The 19314-nt window shown below is 45.8% G+C and overlaps 1 long non-coding RNA gene across 1 annotated transcript in view; it reads right to left on the bottom strand.

The window, feature by feature from the left end:
• LOC134911736 (uncharacterized) overlaps window positions 1-19314 on the bottom strand; it is a 62790-nt gene that overhangs the window by 31858 nt on the left and 11618 nt on the right. The window contains exon 3 of the long non-coding RNA XR_010176804.1: window positions 14414-14590. This is a non-coding gene — a long non-coding RNA (uncharacterized LOC134911736). The remainder of the gene's footprint in view (window positions 1-14413; window positions 14591-19314) is intronic.

The following is a 19314-nucleotide window of genomic DNA, read 5'->3' as shown; positions in this document are numbered from 1 at the left end:
TTTGACCACTTGAGAAATGGACACTTGATGAACTTTGCCATGGATCCCCAGTTTCCCTAGTACTTTTAAACTCACGCTAGCCCAACATTTTTTTGTAAATCTGATGGCTCAGACAAAGCTATTTGCTCATGCCTAAGGAGCAATACAGCGCAAAGAAGACGACTCTCAACAGATACCGAACACAACCTCAACGACAGATGTACATTTCCCTGACATAGAATATCATTGCATTCTCCATAAGTGTTCTTTATCTTCATCTCTACAACCCTCAGGTAATAACACACATAGTCGACAGGGAATACAGGCACAGATATCAGCAACCACATACCTCCCCCATTCATGTATCATCAACTAAAATGTGCATCCCCATTTTGTTACAACCATAGCCGAAATGAGCTCGGTAGAGTTTGACAGCCCATCCACAGACCCTTAGTACGGGATAAGAAGGAATTCAAATGTATACTTCGCAATACCTCGAAGCTTAATTTACCACACGTACGGCACGATGATACATGACCCTCCAAACATGGACTCATACACACATGCTTCTACTCTCTCACTAGGTCATACCCTTTTCACACCTACTCCTCTCTTCTTCCTTACCCCACCATGGAAATCAATTAACCCCTGACTTACATTTTTCTCCTTAAACGTTTTGTGGCAGTTATTATTGACTGCCAAAGGGTGGACTGTCGAAGTCAGAAAAATGTCTCTATGCACGTTGCCATATTTGCACCGCACACTGGTCCGCGCTGCGCGTGCGTGCGCTCTCCCGTGGAGGCGCATACCCGCAATAGCGTGCACTCACAGGCGCGGTATGCGTATTTACGGTAGAGTTTACGTAGTCGTAGCGTGCGACTCATTCGTTACATATTTTCACAATTAATGTAGTTTATAGATTATGGTCCCTTTGATAGATTCTGAAAGTTTGGTTAATATAGAATGTCCCTGAACGGAGGAATCCCTCTTTGTATTGTGCGAAGGGTCTAACAGGAGTCAGACAGTGGTGTTTGGTACCTATCGGAAGAGTATTTAATTAGCAATATTCCGGTGTTGGTTTGGAGCGTATTAATTGCTCGTGCGAATAGTTATGGACATAAGAAGTTATGTCCATTTATTTATTATTATTTGTTCTTACTTAGTCATGCATCTGAACAGTTGGAGACAGGCATCAGTAGGTCTCAAATGTCTCTTTGACCTCAGAGATCCCCCAAACAATAGTTTGCATGTTAAGAGGGCCTCATATCTACACATGCATAAGGTAAACACAGGAATAGTAATTGAAGATCAATTGTACTCCAAATCAGTATCTTTCCCGCAGACGGAGTACAATAGCCTTTAATTACACTGAGCTTTTGAGACTCAATAAGGAGGGCCAACACCTGTGTTTACAAATGGGGCTGGATTTGTATACAGGAGAATGAGGGCTGAGATGTCATTGTCTCAACTGAAAGTGGACATCATGAATATAGAACAAAACCCAGACAGGATTCTGTTTTGTATTCGCCAAACAATAGCTTCTCACTAGACAGGAATGTGTTGGTCATCACCCATTGTTTTGCATAACCAGGGCCACTGATATGAATCAACTTGTGACCTTTGTTATAATGCGAAGCCGAGTTCCTGCGTCCAATGGACAGTGAGACTGTAGGGACCAATAGATTGCATTGTGTGAGTAGCATAAAAGACGGGCCTGTGACATCCAGCCTTTACTTCTCTTCAAACTGTTATCATTGCTGATAATCGGGAAGCTGGCTGTCCAGAGGCGCTTGCGATCGTTACCCTTTGTGCGTAAGTTTCTCTCCGTAATCATTGTCTTTCTGTGAGCCAATTCCTCTCTCTCTCTCTCCATCTCTCTCTCTCTTCTTTACTCTTATATCTCTCATAGTATTATAGCATTGTATTGTATAGCATTCAGGTTAGTATAGTATTGTCTTTTTGTATTTATTGTTTAGATCTGTGGTTAGGAAGTCTCTGTTATATTGTAGTGTATCATATGTACTGTTATCCCCTTTTACAAGTATATTAGACATAATACAGTTAATAGGCCTTGGAACCTAAACCAGTATCTGTGTATTTTCTATAGTGATAAGTGTTCACTTGAGCGTCGGCGACGCTCAAGCAGCTTTGTAGATAGTCAGGTTACACAAGGTTGCACTTACACCCAGTACTCACATTAAGGTATTCAGTGTATTTCATTGGTATAAGGTTTTAACATAAAGGTATAGTGTTGTAAGCGTCTGCATCGCTGGTGACCTCCTCGTGGTCTCGAGCGTATGCTACGCTACAGCGAATCATTCCCCTAGACATAACCAATAACGTGTCCTGTGATCACTGGGCCGTGAGCGAACGTGACGCTTGAGCGTCTCGCCTACGGCTGAGCGATCGCTACGCAGATAGCGTACCATTACGGTACTTCTTAAGTAAACAGCGTACAGTGTTCTTAGCTTCATAAAGGGTTGTTTATACGACAAAGGAATTTAGCATTGTCAAGTGGTACCTGTAGTATCAGCTAAATGAAACGCCTCCTTCATTGCCAAAATCATATAACGTGTGGCCCTACTGGAAAATACGGTTGATTCGTCACCGTCGCAACTGAAATCAGTGCCTGTGTCTGGGTCTGTGTCGACCGACTGAGGCAAAGGGCGTTTTACCGCCCCTGACGGTGTTTGAGGCGCCTGGACAGGCACTAACTGATTGTCCGGCCGTCTCATGTCTTCCATAAATAAAGGCATCCATTCTGGTGTCGACCCCCTAGGAGGTGACATCCCCATATTTGGCAATTGCTCCGCCTCCACACCAATATCGTCCTCATACATGTCGACACACACGTACCGACACACAGCAGACACACAGGGAATGCTCTTAACGAAGACAGGACCCCACTAGCCCTTTGGGGAGACAGAGGGAGAGTTTGCCAGCACACACCAAAAGCGCTATATATGACAGGGATAGCCTTATAATAAGTGCTCCCTGTATAGCTGCTTTTATAATATAATTTTTGCCACTATTTTGCCCCCCCTCTCTTGTTTTACCCTGTTTCTGTAGTGCAGTGCAGGGGAGAGACCTGGGAGCCGTCCTGACCAGCGGAGCTGTGTAAGGAAAATGGCGCTGTGTGCTGAGGAGATAGGCCCCGCCCCTTTTCCGGCGGGCTCGTCTCCCGCTCTTTAGTGTATTCTGGCAGGGGTTAAATATCTCCATATAGCCCCCGGAGGCTATATGTGAGGTATTTTTTAGCCAAATAGGTTTTCATTTGCCTCCCAGGGCGCTCCACTCCCAGCGCCCTGCACCCTCAGTGACTGCCGTGTGAAGTGTGCTGAGAGGAAAATGGCGCACAGCTGCAGTGCTGTGCGCTACCTTTAGAAGACTGAGGAGTCTTCTGCCGCCGATTCTGGACCTCTTCATGTTTCAGCATCTGCAAGGGGGCCGGCGGCGAGGCTCCGGTGACCATCCAGGCTGTACCTGTGATCGTCCCTCTGGAGCTGATGTCCAGTAGCCAAGAAGCCAATCCATCCTGCACGCAGGTGAGTTCACTTCTTCTCCCCTAAGTCCCTCGTTGTAGTGATCCTGTTGCCAGCAGGACTCACTGTAAAATAAAAAACCTAGCTAAACTTTCTCTAAGCAGCTCTTTAGGAGAGCCACCTAGATTGCACCCTTCTCGGCCGGGCACAAAAATCTAACTGAGGCTTGGAGGAGGGTCATAGGGGGAGGAGCCAGTGCACACCACCTGATCGGAAAGCTTTACTTTTTGTGCCCTGTCTCCTGCGGAGCCGCTATTCCCCATGGTCCTTTCAGGAACCCCAGCATCCACTAGGACGATAGAGAAATTGATGGGACTTCTGTGTCTCCCATTTCATCATTACTCAGACTGTCCCACTTGTCACTAGGGGCAGGAGATTCTTCTCCCCCCTCACCTTTCCCCTCTTTTGAAACCAGCTGCAATAACGTAGCTGGGTTCAAAGATGTACAGCGCTTGATGGCGACATTGGAATGTGTGAGCAATGCTACTCCACATTTGGTCAGTCTAGCAGCTAATAGGTCTTTTGATTTCAGTTATAATGCGCCTTGTGCATTATATCCTATTTGGGCATCATATAAAACTTGGAGTTTCTTTGATACCCCTGCAATCCCTTCCCTGCTATATGTAATTATACCTAAAAGGATATGAGTTGATTATGTGTCTGAGGAGGTTTAACTTCTGAAATGATTTTCCTCCTTTTTGTAGTGATATGCTTGCTATTAGCAGAAATGCAGTGTCCTAGAAATTGTACTTTGTCTTGTGCATATTGTAACTTATTTCCAGGTACCTTAAGGTGCATACACACGGAGAGATTTTGGCTATGAGAGATTTTGACTGAGAGATTTCCCTTGAACTGGCAGTCGGAGATTTTGACTAACTTTTCCAGCAATTTTGTCTAACTATGCAAGAGATTTTGGCTATGAGAGATTTTGACTATCTCATTTAAATAAGGGGATAAGTGGGGGAGTGTCATATATAGGATGATTTTACAGGGTGGCTGGTATTTAAATAGCTAAAAGTTAAAAAAAAAAAATTGCCTGGGGTCCCCCCTCCTATGTATAACCAGCCTCGGGCTCTTTGAGCCGGTCCTGGTTGTTAAAATACAGAGGGAAAAATGCGTAGGGTTCCCCCGTATTTAGACAACCAGCACCGGGCTCTGCGTCCGGTCCTGGTTTAAAAAATACAGGGGACAAAAGACATAGGGATCCCCAGTATTTTTAAAACCAGCACCGGGCTCCACTAGCCAGGGACATAATGCCACAGCCAGGGGACACTTTTATATTGGTCCCTGCGGCCGTGCCATTACCCCCCCAACTAGTCACCCCTGGCCGGGGTACCCTGGAGGAGTGGGGACCCCTTAAATCAAGGGGTCCCCCCCTCCAGCCACCCAAGGGCCAGGGGTGAAGCCCGAGGCTGTCCCCCCCATCCATGGGCGGTGGATGGGAGGCTGATAGCCTTTCAAAATGACATAAAAAGAATATTGTCTTTTGCTGTGGAACTACAAGTCCCAGCAAGCCTCCACCGCATGCTGGTACTTGGAGAACCACAAGTACCAGCATGCGGGGGGGAAACGGGCCCGCTGGTACCTGTAGTTCCACAACAAAAGAAATACCCAAAAAAAGACACAACTCACACACCGTGAAAGTAAAAATTTATTTAAAACACACACACTCACAAACACATACTTACCTACATCCCACGCCGCCAATCACGTCCCCTTGTCCAGTAGAATCCAATAGGGGTACCTGTAAAAAAATAAAAAAGTACTCACGTAATATCCTGTGAAGTTCGGACCTCTCCACCTCCCCATAGACAGACGGACAGATAACCCCCCCCCCCCCTCCATTGACAGACAGTACTGCACCATCATGCCCCCCCACCCCCATATAGACTGGCAGGACAACAGCACCTCTCCCCCACCACACACAGCAGGATAGCACCATCACCCCCTCCCTGGAATGGAATGGACAGCACAATCATTCCCCCCCCCTTCCCATAGACTGACAGTGCTGCTCACCTCAGCATGTCAGCGGCTCTCACCTCAGGGTTGAAGCTAGATCCAAGTGGGCTAAGGGACGGAGACTCATCAGCCTGAGAGGAGCTGCTCTCCGGACTACACGCCGTCCCACCTACCCTGGACCTGCACCGCCCGGCTACACGGACACTCGGCGCCAACTTCCCCCTCCCGGACCTGACATTAATGTGCGGCGCACGTGCCCGAGCCCTCCCCCCCCCGGGACCGGACGCTACAGAGCGGCATCTCCCCCCTCTCCCCACCTCCCGAACAGAGAATAGCAGTATTCATACTCACGTACTTGGAGCTCCTGTGCTGAAGGTTGATGTGCTGCTGGCTCTTCCCTCTTCAGCCTCCGCTCAGGTAATAATAGTGGCTTTGCTTCATGAGATCGCTGTCGCTGCTAAAAATTGACTTGCCTGCAGAGTCTATTTTTAGCAGCGATAGCAATCTGGCGGGGACGCGCATCGCTATCACTGCCTGTGTACACACAGGGCGATATGGACTAACTTTCTGAGCGATTTTGACTATATAGTCAAAATCGCTCAGTTATATCGCTCCGTGGGTATGCACCTTTACACTTCTTTTCATATAGGAATAGCAATAAGTGTTCACATTCGGGTTATATTTAAAAATACCTTACACTTGTTGTCTTTTTGATGGCATCATATAAAACGTAGTTTTCTGTGATGCCTATGGAATGTATTTTTTACAATAGGTGATCAACTCTAGAAATAACTTAAGCTGTTGTACGGTGCATGGTAGAGATATTTCTAAAATCAACCTTCCCGTCTCTATTATGTGCCTAGCATCAGCAGTGATGCAATGTCAATGTATGTTCACTTAATGTCTTTTATAGGTATTGTAGATTCATTTATGTACTGATAAATTCTACAGTTACAATTTTGATTTTATACCATGTAAATGTAATTGTACCCTGAGGGCAGACTTCTATCTTAGGGGCATGGACTATGACTACAGTTCTGCCCTCCTCCATACCTAGTTTTCCTTGTAATAGTCACTCAAACACTTCCTGATTCTCTGGCATTTCATTACACACTGTAACTGGAACAGTAACTAGCTGTACATACAAGAAAATATTTTTTGTTACATCTGTAGCGTTTTCCTAATTATTTACCTATGAACTATTAGTCTCAGACCCAGTTATTAATTTAACTGCTGAGATCTTTTTAATGCAAATACATGTCATATTTGTATAACAGCCCTCTACTATTGGCTGGAACAATATTTATTTGACCACAACACATTTCATTATTCTGTCCAAAACTTTATATTTTGTCTAGAGATGTGTGGCGGGCACTTTTCGTGTTTTGTGTTTTGGTCTATGACCTTTGTCTATACAGACTGTACCTTTGTCTATATGTCGTTTGGGTACATGGCATTTGTGAGCGGCAGTGGGTCATATCAGCCACCACCGGTGCCCGCTTTATCCCCGACCCCACTGTAAATCATCTTCCCACACTGCTGCTCCATCCCTTGCCACCTGCCTGGGCTGATGCTAACATCCACGCTGTGATACCAGGGCAGGTACGTGTCCTTAGCTCTCCTCCCATTCTCTCTGCTCCTCTCCTCTAGGAACCAGCTGCAATGTTGACAACTACAATGGTATGTGTTTACTGTATGCTAGATATGCTAGAGATGTGCGCTGGACCATTTTTGCTGGTTTTGGTTACAATTAGGTTTTTTTTTACATTTTTTGGATTACTAATGAGGAGGTTGATGATGAGGGTAAATTTCATGAACCTGTCGCAAATGACATAACATGAAGGAAGTGCCTAGATGGCTAATGTCCCTACCTCTTTTAACTTTGCCTCACAAATGGAGCAGATGCCTTCATAAACATCAGGATTTGGGTAAAAATAATTGCACACTGAAGAGGTGGCCTTTTTGGTCTTATGCCCAGGTATCACAATGGCTTTCTTTTTATCACGGGCAAGAACATCATCAACATCCTCAGAGTCAGGTAGTAGTAGTGTACACATATCCCGCTAATCCTGTTTCACTTCCACACAAGCATCCTTATTTTCTATAATGGCCTCATCACCATCTTTAATTGTACTGCTCCCTACACCATCTTTACTTGTGCTGCTCCCCACACTACGTGGAGTCAGATCACTTTTATAAGTACATGAAGGAAACAAAGCACACTGGGGTACAGCGCACATAGGTTGTACAAACTTTAAAAAATATTTTTTACATTTTCTTTTACTTTTTAATTTTATTTACTTTTTAGACAACAGACAATATGAAGTCACATTCAAGGTAAACCATATTGCTCATCTGTACTGTAGGCAAATGTATATTTCTGTAAACAGTATGTGTACATATGAGCCTTGTATGTGAGGGTGAGGAGTTTGAATTCTGAAGGGAAATGGGAGCCAGTGCAGATTTTGTCGAAGGGGATTGGTAGATGTGGAGCAGCGGGAGAGAAAGATTAGTCTAGCTGCAGAGTTGAGAACAGATTGAAGGGGAGCGAGATGGGAGCATGTGAGGACAGTGAGGTGAATGTTTCAATAGTCGATCCATACCAGTGAGTGGATAATAAGTTTGGTCGCACTCTGGGAGAGGAATGGCCTGATGCGAGTGATGTTGTGTAGCTGGAGCCGACAGGATTGAGTCTGAGATTGGACGTGGGGGTTGAAGGAGAGGGAGGAGTCAATAGTGATGTCCAAGCAGCAGAGTTGGGGAATGGGGTAGATGATGGTGTTGTCAACAGTAATAGAGATATTATGGTGGGTGGGGGGTGTAGACTCAGGATGGGGGAAAGATGATGAGAATATGTATGTATGTATGTATGTATGTATGTATGTATGTATGTATGTGTGTGTGTGTGTGTATCTGATGGATAGGTGTAAAAAAAAATAATATATATATATATATATATATATATATGAGGGTCTGTATGTGTGTGTTTAATTATGCAAATAAGTAAATGTATATGAGTACACTGTATGTGTATCCATTTAATAAGGAGTAGGTAGAGTATAAGTAAACAAGTGGTAACATAATTTCCACTTTCGAAATGCATAAGGATCCCCATATGTAATAAAGAGGGTCCGCAGCAAATATCAGTAGTATAGCTTACAGAGGGATCAGTAATGTAGTGTAGGGTATAGAGTGGCGAGTTATGTAATGGAGTGTATAGAAGGGTCAGTAGTGTAAGGTATAGAGAATTTAATTGTAGAGTATAAAAGGGCGTCCATAATGCAGTGGCAGGTAGAGAGGGGTCAGGAATATAGGGGGTAATTCATACCTGATAGTAGCAGCAAATTTGTTAACAGTTGGGCAAAACCATGTGCACTGCAGGTGTGGCAGATATATCATTTGCAGAGAGAGTTACATTTGGGTGGGTCATTTTGTTTCTGTGCAGGGTAAATACTGGCTGCTTTATTTTTACACTGCAATTTAGATTTCATTTTAAACACACCCCACCCAAATCTAACTCTCTCTGCACATGTTATATCTGCCCCCCTGCAGTGCACATGGTTTTGCCCAACTGCTAACAAATTTGCTGCTATGATCAGGTCTGAATTACCCCCACAGTGTAGAGTATCATGGGTACATGCTGTCATGTAGGGTGTAGATCGGTCAATAATGTAGTGAAATGTATAGATGGGTCAGTAATGTAATGGAGTGTACAGAGGGGTCAGGAATGTAGTTTAGGGCATGAGGGGTCAGTGCTGTATTGCAGGGTGTACAGGGGTCAGTAATATAATGTAGGGTGTAGAGGAGTCAGTAATGTAGTGCAGGTTACAGAGGGGTTAGTAATGTAGTGACAAGTATACAAGGGTCAGGAATGTAGTTTAGGGCATGAGGGGTCAGTGCTATTTTGTAGGGTGTAAAGAGGTCAGTAATGTAATTTAGGGTGTAGAGGAGTCAGTAATGTAGTGTAAGATATGGAGATTATTGAATAGTAGTTCCAAGTACTTAGCACACTTAAAATTAAATTAAGATGCAAAATGCAGGAAAAAGTAGACAATCTGGGTAAAAAAAGGTCAGAGTTACTTGCTCAATGCCTTGCACCACGTACCGTCATGCCTAAATTGAGATATGTTTATTTTTTTGTATGTGGTTGTGGTGGGGGAGGTTGGCGATGTACAGTAGGAAATTTTCACCCTGGGCTCACTTGATTTAGAACCGGCCCTGTCTCTTTAGGCTTTGATACATCAACCCCAAGATCTGGCCTGTGCTGATCTACATTTCCCCCATATCCGCTGTAATTGTTCACCTTCCATTCATTCCCACCTTATATCTTACATATTTACTTCTTCCTTTAGAATGTACTTTCATTTGGGCAGCAACATACAGTACTGTATAATGAAAAACAAGATGAAAGAAGATGAATGGTCCTAATCCCAAATTATCAAATGCATAATAATTGTTATTTTATTTATAATTATCTAAATAAATTCTTTAAAAAGACAAATCCTAAATCCCTTTTTAAAGTGAAGTTTGTTTCCGAGGTGTTAGAATTCCATGGTGACAATGTCTTTTGTTAAGGAATAGGATGTTACTTACAGACCCATCTGTTTTATTTGTAATAAATACAAAAACACAAACATGTTTTTGACAGTTCTGCCAAGTTGAGCTAGTTACAAAGATTGAGTCATAATTCACCATCTGCTAATTTTGAAATAAATAGACCTAATAATGTACTTTTAAAGAGGAAGGACACTTGAATGGTGAGTGTATATCACCTATAACCTAAAAACACACAGTACAGTAGCACAGTAGCCTTAAGGGTATACAGTAGCTATAGTGGATGCAGGCATATCTCCCAATATGACCCTCTCCAGGACGCACAGAATGCTCTGCTCCTTGACTCCCCTCTTAATTTTTGATTGCTATCACCTGTGCTGAAACAACTTTCTTATCCATTAAACTGTTCAATACAGGTCCCGTCAATCATAAATTAAGAGAAAAGTCCAAAAGCAGAGCATTTTGTCCTTCCTGGAGAGGGTCATGTTGGAAGGTATGCGTGCAGGGAGTGCTATTGCTATGGGCATACTTGCCTACCTGACTCTCTCCATGAGGGAGAATCATGGTAATGTATGATTGCCATCACCTGTGGTGAGCTAGTTAATTGATAAGAAAGGTGTTTCACCAGAGGTGATGGCAATCATACATTACCAGGAAAGTCCAGGAACAGAGCATTTTCTCCCTCATGGAGAGGGTCAGGTAGGCAAGTATGCCCTAGGATTAGCTGGCTGAGCACCCATATCATACAGTTGTCTACCAAGTGCCTGGTAAGCAGTTGGATCCAGTCCGTTGGTGACCTCAAAAACCAGACTTGTCAACGCTTGTTTGGGTGTCAGTCTTTTTCTGCACCTTTCCCTAGAGCTTCACACTGACATCATCCCTCTCTAGTGCTGCTGTTCCCCCTCACAAGCACAGCTGAGCCAATTAGTGAGCCAGTACAGCTGGAGATGTAGGCTTCTCCTTGATTACTGTCTTTGTAAAGTGAGCTGGGGAGCAGGGATTCTGCTAAAAAATTAAGACTGTACGGGAAATACAGTATGAAGAAATGAAGATTTTCACTTCAAGTCCATTAGGAAATATCCCCCTCCAGTCGGAGTTGATGGGTCCCCACCGCCTCCTCTCCTGGCTTTACACTCACTGGGAATGACTGCAACCTTCTCAGCCCTGTAGGTTTTGCAGATGTGAATTTACTGTGTGAGATTCAAAAACTGCTAATGGCGCTAGAGCGATGGAAGCATCGACATTGGCAAAAAATGGGATATAAAGTAACATGGCAAAGGGATACAGGCCGGGATGTAGTGGGAGCCTAGTTTGAGCCGAGTTTGTAAAATGTCCGATTTTGCCGCAGAAGTCTGACATTTTGTAAACTCGGCCAATGTAATAGTGTCTGATTTAATGAAAAGTCATATGTTTTCCTCTCTGAACATGAGTGCCCGGTAAAAAGTTGGATCCAGATGTTTTCCCCATGTTAAACATACAACTCGGCAGATGTAATGTAGCCAGAGTTTATAAATCTCACACAAACCAGCTCTACAAGTCGGATATAAATAGAGCTATTTTTGGGGGGTGAATTGTATTTGTCATTGTCGAAAATCAATTACAAGTACACAATTACAGCACATTTACAACAAATAAGCATTTTTAAAATGATTTCTAATCTTAAAGACAAACAAAAATATTTTGATCTCTAAAAATAGTCTGTATACTGTACATGTCATTTTTGCACATCTTTTCCCAGAAAATGCGTCTTATTGACAAAGGGATGCAATCACGTGTAAAAGCAAATCCTGTTGATAATTGCGGCTGTATCTGCATCCGAATAGTGTTTGGCAGGAAAACATAATTTGGTATGCCAATACAGTCGCAAGAACACAGAATATAGGTATGCCACATATAATTTTAATTAGCAGGATCTGCTTGTGCATACGATTGCATCACTTTGTGAATAATTTTTGGAGACAAATGTGTAAAAACACGCAACTTGCATCTGTTTAGCCTGACTGCAGCAAAGACGTAGGCGGACAAGTTTGTACATATATGCGTAACTTAACATTATAATAAGCCCTGTTAGGCCAAATGTTCCTACTAAATCCTGATCTTACATGTGTTTTAATACCAAATTTCCTTAATGTAACCCCTAAATATTGTACGTACGTAAACATTAAGGATAAGCAGGTTCAGTTCCCTGAGAACCGGACCCCCCCAAACTTCACATCCCGAGCCCGGATCGGGACTTCCCACCAGACTCGGAAACCAGAATGAGGCAAAACGTCATCATCCCGCTGTCAGATTCCTATGGCTTTTGGATTTCATTTTCCACCATTTTCACTCCAGTCCTGGAGAGTGTAGCGAGAGGACGTGTCTCCTCAGTGTCTGTGCGGTAAAGTGGTGTGGTGGGTAGGGTGGCAACCTGCTCTTATGTGTCATTCCAGTGCTGTCTTGTGCAGCATCAGTCCAGTCACAGTGGTGGTGTCCTGTGCTGCCATAAGTCCAGTCCAGTGCAGTGGTGCTGTGTTGTGCTGCATCAGTTGAGTGGTGGTGTCATGTGCAGCCATAAGTCCAGTGGTGGTGTCCTGTGCTGCCATAAGTCCAGTGGTGGTGCTGTATAAGTCCAGTGAAGTGGTGCTGTGTTGTGCTGCATCAGTCCAGTGGTGGTGCCCTGTGCTGCCATAAGTCCAGTGGTGGTGTCCTGTGCTGCCATAAGTTCAGTGGTGCTGCCATATAAATCCAGGGGTACTGCCGTATAAGTCCAATCCAGTGGTGCAGCCATATAAATTATGGGGTATTGCCATATAAGTACAGGGGTACTGTCGTATAACTCCAGTCCAGTGGTACAGCCGTAAAAGTCCAGGGGTACTGCTGTATAAGTCATGGGGTATTGCCATATAAGTCCAGGGGTACTGCTGTATAAGTCCTGGGGTACTGCAGTATAAGTCCAGTCCAGTGGTGCAGCCGTATAAGTTAAGGGGTACTTCCGTATAAGTCCAGGGGTACTGCCGTATAAGTACAGTGGTGCTGCCGTATAAGTCCAGGGGTACTGCCATATAAGTTAAGTCCAGGGATACTGCCGTATAAGTTCAGTCAAGTGGTGCAGCCGTATAAGTCCAGGGGTATTGCTGTATAAGTCCAGGGGTACTGTCGTGTAAGTCCAGGGGTACTGTTGTATAAGTCCAGTGGTACTAACGTATAAGCCCAGGGGTACTGCCGTATAAGTCCAGGGGTACTGCCATATAAGTCCAGTCCAGTGGTGCAGCCATATAAGTTCAGGGGTACTGCCGTATAAGTCCAGTCCAGTGGTGCAGCCATATAAGTTCAGGGGTACTGCTGTATAAGTCCAGTGGTACTGCCGTATAAGTCCAGGGGTACTGACATATAAGGCCAGTCCAGTGGTGCAGCCGTATAAGTCCAGGGGTACTGCCGTATAAATCCAGGCATACTGCCGTATAAGTTCAGGGGTACTGCTGTATAAATCCAGTCTAGTGGTGCAGCCGTATAAGTTCAGGGGTACTGTTGTATAAGTCCAGGGGTACCACCGTAAAAGTTCAGGTGTACTGCCATATAAGTTCAGGGGTAGTGCCATATAAGTCCAGGGGTATTTCCGTATAAGTCCAGTCCAGTGGTGCAGCCATATAAGTTCAGGGGCACTGCCATATAAGTCCAGTCCAGTGGTGCAGCCATATAAGTCCAGGGGTACTGCGGTATAAGTCCAGTCCAGTGGTGCAGCCGTATAAGTTCAGGGGTACTGCCGTATAAGTCCAGTTCACTGGTGCAGCCATATAAGTTCAGGGGTACTGCCATATAGGTCCATGGGTACTGCTGTATAAGTCAAGAGGTACTGCTGTATAAGTCCAGTGGTACTGTCGTATAAGTTATACACCACTATTATGCGTGCATTACATCTGGGCAAATTCCAGCACGTCCCATGTTTTACACATACAATTAATTTGGTGGTCAGAATTTTTTGAAAAATGACAGGGGAGTGCAGCAGATGCTATCGGTGGCCCCAAAAATTGCGGGCCACTTTCGACATTCAGCCACTGCGTGCCACTCCTAGATGTGCCAGGTGTTTGTGCAGCACACTTGTGTCGCTTAGCTTAGCCATCCAGCTACCTCATTGCACCTCTTTTTCTTCTTTGCGTGATGTGCTGTTTGGGGCCTATTTTTTAAATCTGCCATCCTGTCTGACACTGCAGTGCCACTCTTAGATAGGCCAGGTGTTTATGCCGCACACTTGTGTCACTTAGCAAAGTTATCCAGCTACCTCTGTGCAACCTTTTGGCCTAAAAACAATATTGTGAGGTGTGAGGTGTTCAGAATAGACAGGAAATGAGTGGAAATTAATGTTATTGAGGTTAATAATACCGTAGGATCAAACTTACCTCCAAATTTTGTGATTTTAACTGTTTTTTTATGTTAGTTAGTTTTTTAAATCATCAAGATTCAAAACCAAAACCCGAAAGGGTGGTTTTGGCAAATCCAATCCAGATCCAAAACACGAGCGGGGATCCAGATCCAAAACCAAAACACAAAACACGGAAACTGCCCACCGCACATCTCTAGAACAGAGAATTAAAACACATTAGCCCTAAATACATTTTAAACTTTGAAATTTACTTATTTTATGAACAAACCACAAACCATACTTGTCTACTTTTGAAAACTAGTTTCAGGGAGATTTTAGGTGTAAGCAGAATGCTTCGTGTCATGCTCGACCCAAAGGGTGCGTCTAACTCCACCTATGGGTGTGTCTATTGCCACAATGGGGCGTGTCCTTCATTGTTAGGCGCTCACTCCAGTGACTATATGGCATATCTCCCAACTTTTGTCACTCTGAAAGAGTGAAATATATGCGCGCACGAAGCGCGCGGCCATAAAAGGGGTGTAGCCTATTAAAAGTGGCATGCCTTTGCGGGAGGGCCCGTGAATGGGATCCACACCCCGTTTTCGTCACTGAGGGGGCATGCCCAGCGCGCTGTGAGCTGCTAGCATGCCTCCTCTCCTATCTCCAGTGAATAGACGCTGTGCGAGGGAGACGAGCGCCCAGCCAAAGGCGCGGCCGCCTCAACAAATTGCTGAACTAGTTACTCCTGCAGTCCCTATGTGGATATAAGTACTGGGAGGTGGTCTGTAAAATCCTGCACACCAGAGCCACCGGAGAATCTGTGCGACGGACACGAGCACCCAGCCAAGGGCGCAGTGAAGCTGGGCAGTGCACAAAGTAGTGGACCGGCACGCCAGCTGATAGCCTCCGACAGGGACGCCGTCTGTACCATCAATTGGAACTGGACCTGCCTCTCCAAAGCAGGAGAGCTATTCATTCAGTAAGCGTATCCAAGTTAACAATATTATACCAAAGATTGGGGCAATATCAATACTGCTATCCTCTGGAATTGTTTGGAACTGTCATTTAAAATGTAATATTCATTAGTCACAGAAGACCGCAGAATTATCCCAACGCATGTTGTGGAGAATTGTATTGGTGTGGATACATTCAGTTTAAATAATTGCAACATAGTATGCTGATATTGCAAGTGTATCCCCCCCGTACAGCTGAAATTGTTACATGCAGTGCTATTATTGTCTTGTATGATCTCTGAAAGAGTGTTAAGTAAAAGAAATAATGAGTATATGTGTTTTAAATGTGATTTTATGGTTGATCTTAATTGTTTAATATATACTCTTTGTTATTGGACAGCGCTTTCATAATTTATTCACTATCCCTATAACACTGACCCTATCCCTATAACACTGACCCTATCCCTATATCGCTGACACTATGCCTAAAACACTGACCCTGTACCTATAACGCTGACACTAACGCTGATCCTATCCCTGTAACACTGACACTATCCCTATAATGCTGACACTATCCCTATAACGCTGATCCTATCCCTGTAACACTGACCCTATCCCTATAACGCTGACACTATCCCTATAACGCTGACACTATCCCTATAACGCTGACACTATCCCTATAACGCTGACACTATCCCTATAACACTGACCCTGTACCTATAACGCTGACACTAACGCTGATCCTATCCCTGTAACACTGACTCTATCCCTATAACACTGACACTATACTATACTATAACACTGACTCTATCCCTGAAAACGCTGACCCTATCCCAATAACGCTTACCATATCCCAATAACGCTGACCCTATCCCAATAACGCTGACCCTATCCCAATAACGCTGACCCTATCCCAATAACGCTGACACTATACTATACTATAACGCTGACACTATACTATAACACTAAACCTATCCCTGTAAGTCTGACCATATCCCTATAACGCTGACCCTATCCCTATAACGCTGACACTATACTATAACGCTGACCCTATCCCTGTAACGCTGACACTATCCCTATAACGCTGACACTATCCCTATAGCACTGACCCTATCCCTATAACGCTGACACTATACTATACTATAACGCTGACCCTATCCCTGTAACGCTGACCCTATCCCTGTAACTCTGACCCTATCCCTATAACGCTGACCATATCCTTATAACGCTGACACTATCCCTATAACGCTGACCCTATCCTTGTAACGCTGACCCTAACCCTGTAACGCTGACACTATACTATACTATAATGCTGACACTATACTATACTATACTATAACACTAACCCTATCCATGTAACGCTGACCCTATCCCTGTAACTCTGACCCTATCCCTATAACGCTGACACTATACTATAACGCTGACACTATCCCTGTAACGCTGACACTATCCCTATAATGCTGACACTATCCCTATAGCACTGACCCTATCCCTATAACGCTGACACTATACTATACTATAACACTGACCCTATCCCTGTAACGCTGACCCTATCCCTGTAACTCTGACCCTATCCCTATAACGCTGACCATATCCTTATAACGCTGACCCTATCCCAATAACGCTGACCCTATTCCTGTAACGCTGACCCTATCCCTATAACACTGACCCTATCACTATAACACTGACCCTATCACTATAACGCTGACCCTATCCCAATAACGCTGACCCTATCCCTGTAACTCTGACCCTATCAATATATAACGCTGACCCTATCCCTATAATGCTGACACTATACTATACTATAACGCTGACACTATACTCAGGGGCGGATCCAGAAGAAAATGATAGGGGGGCACCATGGAAGGGGCAAGTGTATTTGCATGCGGCTTCGGTGCATGCGCTTCAAGAAATGAGGTATGTCCCCACTACAAGAGGCAGCGTGTGAGGGGCAGGGGGCAGCGTGTGAGGGGCAGCATGTGAGGTGCAGGGGGCAGCGTGTGAAGGGCATGGTGAAGGGGGCAGTGTGTGAGAGGCAGGGTGCAGGCGGAAGCGTGTGAGAGGCAGGGGGCAGTGTGAGAGGGTCAGGGTGCAGGTGGCAGCGTGTGAGGGGCAGAGTGAGGGGCAGGGGGCAGCATGTTAGGTGCAGGGGACAGCGTGTGAGGGACAGTGTATAGGGGGCAGTGTGTGAGAGGCAGGGTGCAGGGGGAAGCTTGTGAGGGGCAGGGGGCAGGGTGTGAGGGGCAGGGGGCAGCGTGTGAGGAGCAGGGGGCAGGGTGTGAGGAGCAGGGGGCAGCGTGTTAGGGGCTGGGTGCAGGAGGCAGTGTGTGAGAGGCAGGGGCCAGGAAGCAGCGTGTGAGGGACAGGGTGTGGGGGCAGTGTGTAGAGGCAGGGTGCAGTGTGTGAGGGGCAGGGGGCAGTGTGTGTCAGTGTGGGGTTGAAGAGAACTCTCATATGTGGCCTGCTGCCAGGGTAGTGAGTAGTGAGCTGATCACAGGGGCTGCCTCTCAGCAGCAAAGCTGGCCAGCCCCCCTCCTGCTTACCTAAGCCTGCTTCCTGGCACCGGTGTCCAGGCTCAGCAGCTGAGGTCGGAAGCTGTTTCTTAGCCATCATACCCGCCGCAGTCCCGCACTCCGCAGCAGCTCCGGTCTTCAATGAGGCAACATGGTAGGTTGGACTAGTACCAGCAGGAAGGATGCCGTCCACTATGTAAATACTCCAGCCGCAGCAGCGCAGTGAGAGGCTGCCAGCCTGGATATGTGGGATGCCCGACCCCTCACTGCTCTGGCTGCGGCTGGAGTATTTGCATAGTGGGCGGGCGGCAGAGGCGGATTTAGATCTCATGGGGCCCTAAGCAAGATACCGATTTGGGGCCCCCTCCCTCAAAAAATGTACATTACGCCACATGGTATGAGCAGAACTTCAAAATACGCCTCATAGTATGAGCTGAACTTCATGTTACGCCACACAATATGAGCCGAACTTCATGTTACACCACACAGTACGAGCCGAAATTCAAATTATGCTATACAGAATGAGCCGAAATTCACATTATGCCACACAGTATGAGCCAAAATTCAAGTTACCCCACACAGTATGAGCCGAAATTCAAATTATGATATACAGAATGAGCCGAAATTCACATTACGCCACACAGTATGAGCCGAAAACTAAAATTATACTACACTATGAGCCGAAATTCACCTTACACCAAAAAAGTCTGAGCCGAAATTCACCTTATGCCACACAGTATGAGCCAAAATTCAAGTTACGCCACACAGTATGAGCCTCCCCATTGTGTCTCTGAGCCACACCATTCTCTCCCCTCCCCCGTCATCTCTCAGCCACATCATCATCTCCCTCGTGAGGCCAACAATCAGCGTGTGTGTGTGTGTGTGTGTGGGGGGGGGGGGGGGGGGGGGGGTGCCTGCCAGGACGGTGCTGCTGGAGGTGAGGCCAACACTGGCAGGCACACTGCCAGTGACGTCTTAGTGGTTACTGATTCATTCACCACACACCAAGTGCCGACTGCCACCCCCCCCCGGCAGGCACATACCACCATATACTACATATAGACCGGATCGCCCCCCCTTAGTGCCCGCCGCCGCAGCAGCAGCCGCACGCACGTTAAAGGTAGCTGGCACAGGCTGGCTACAGCAAACAGCATACTCACTGTGACAGGCTGATATACACAGTGAGTCACTGTCTCCGTCCTGCTGCTGCCTCTGCGGCTCTGCCTGCTTCGATCGGCGCCTCTGTCTCCTCTCTGTGTGGCCGCTGGGGAGCCTGGGCTGGCTGGAAGTGAAATCCAGTCCACGCGGTCCAGGGTCCACCACTACGCGCTGTCTGACTCCTTAGCCTGTCCCGTAGCCCGCTCCGTCTCCCGGCCTCCGTGCGCTGTTGCCTGCTGGTCACATGCACTGCAGCAGGAGAGGAGGAGGGAGGGAGGGCTGCACTCACTGTGGGCATGAGCCGGCTCTGGTCC

Source organism: Pseudophryne corroboree, chromosome 4 (genome assembly GCF_028390025.1).
Source record: "Pseudophryne corroboree isolate aPseCor3 chromosome 4, aPseCor3.hap2, whole genome shotgun sequence".
In the NCBI taxonomy this organism is placed as follows: domain Eukaryota; kingdom Metazoa; phylum Chordata; class Amphibia; order Anura; family Myobatrachidae; genus Pseudophryne; species Pseudophryne corroboree.
This window is presented reverse-complemented; position numbering and strand designations above follow the sequence as displayed.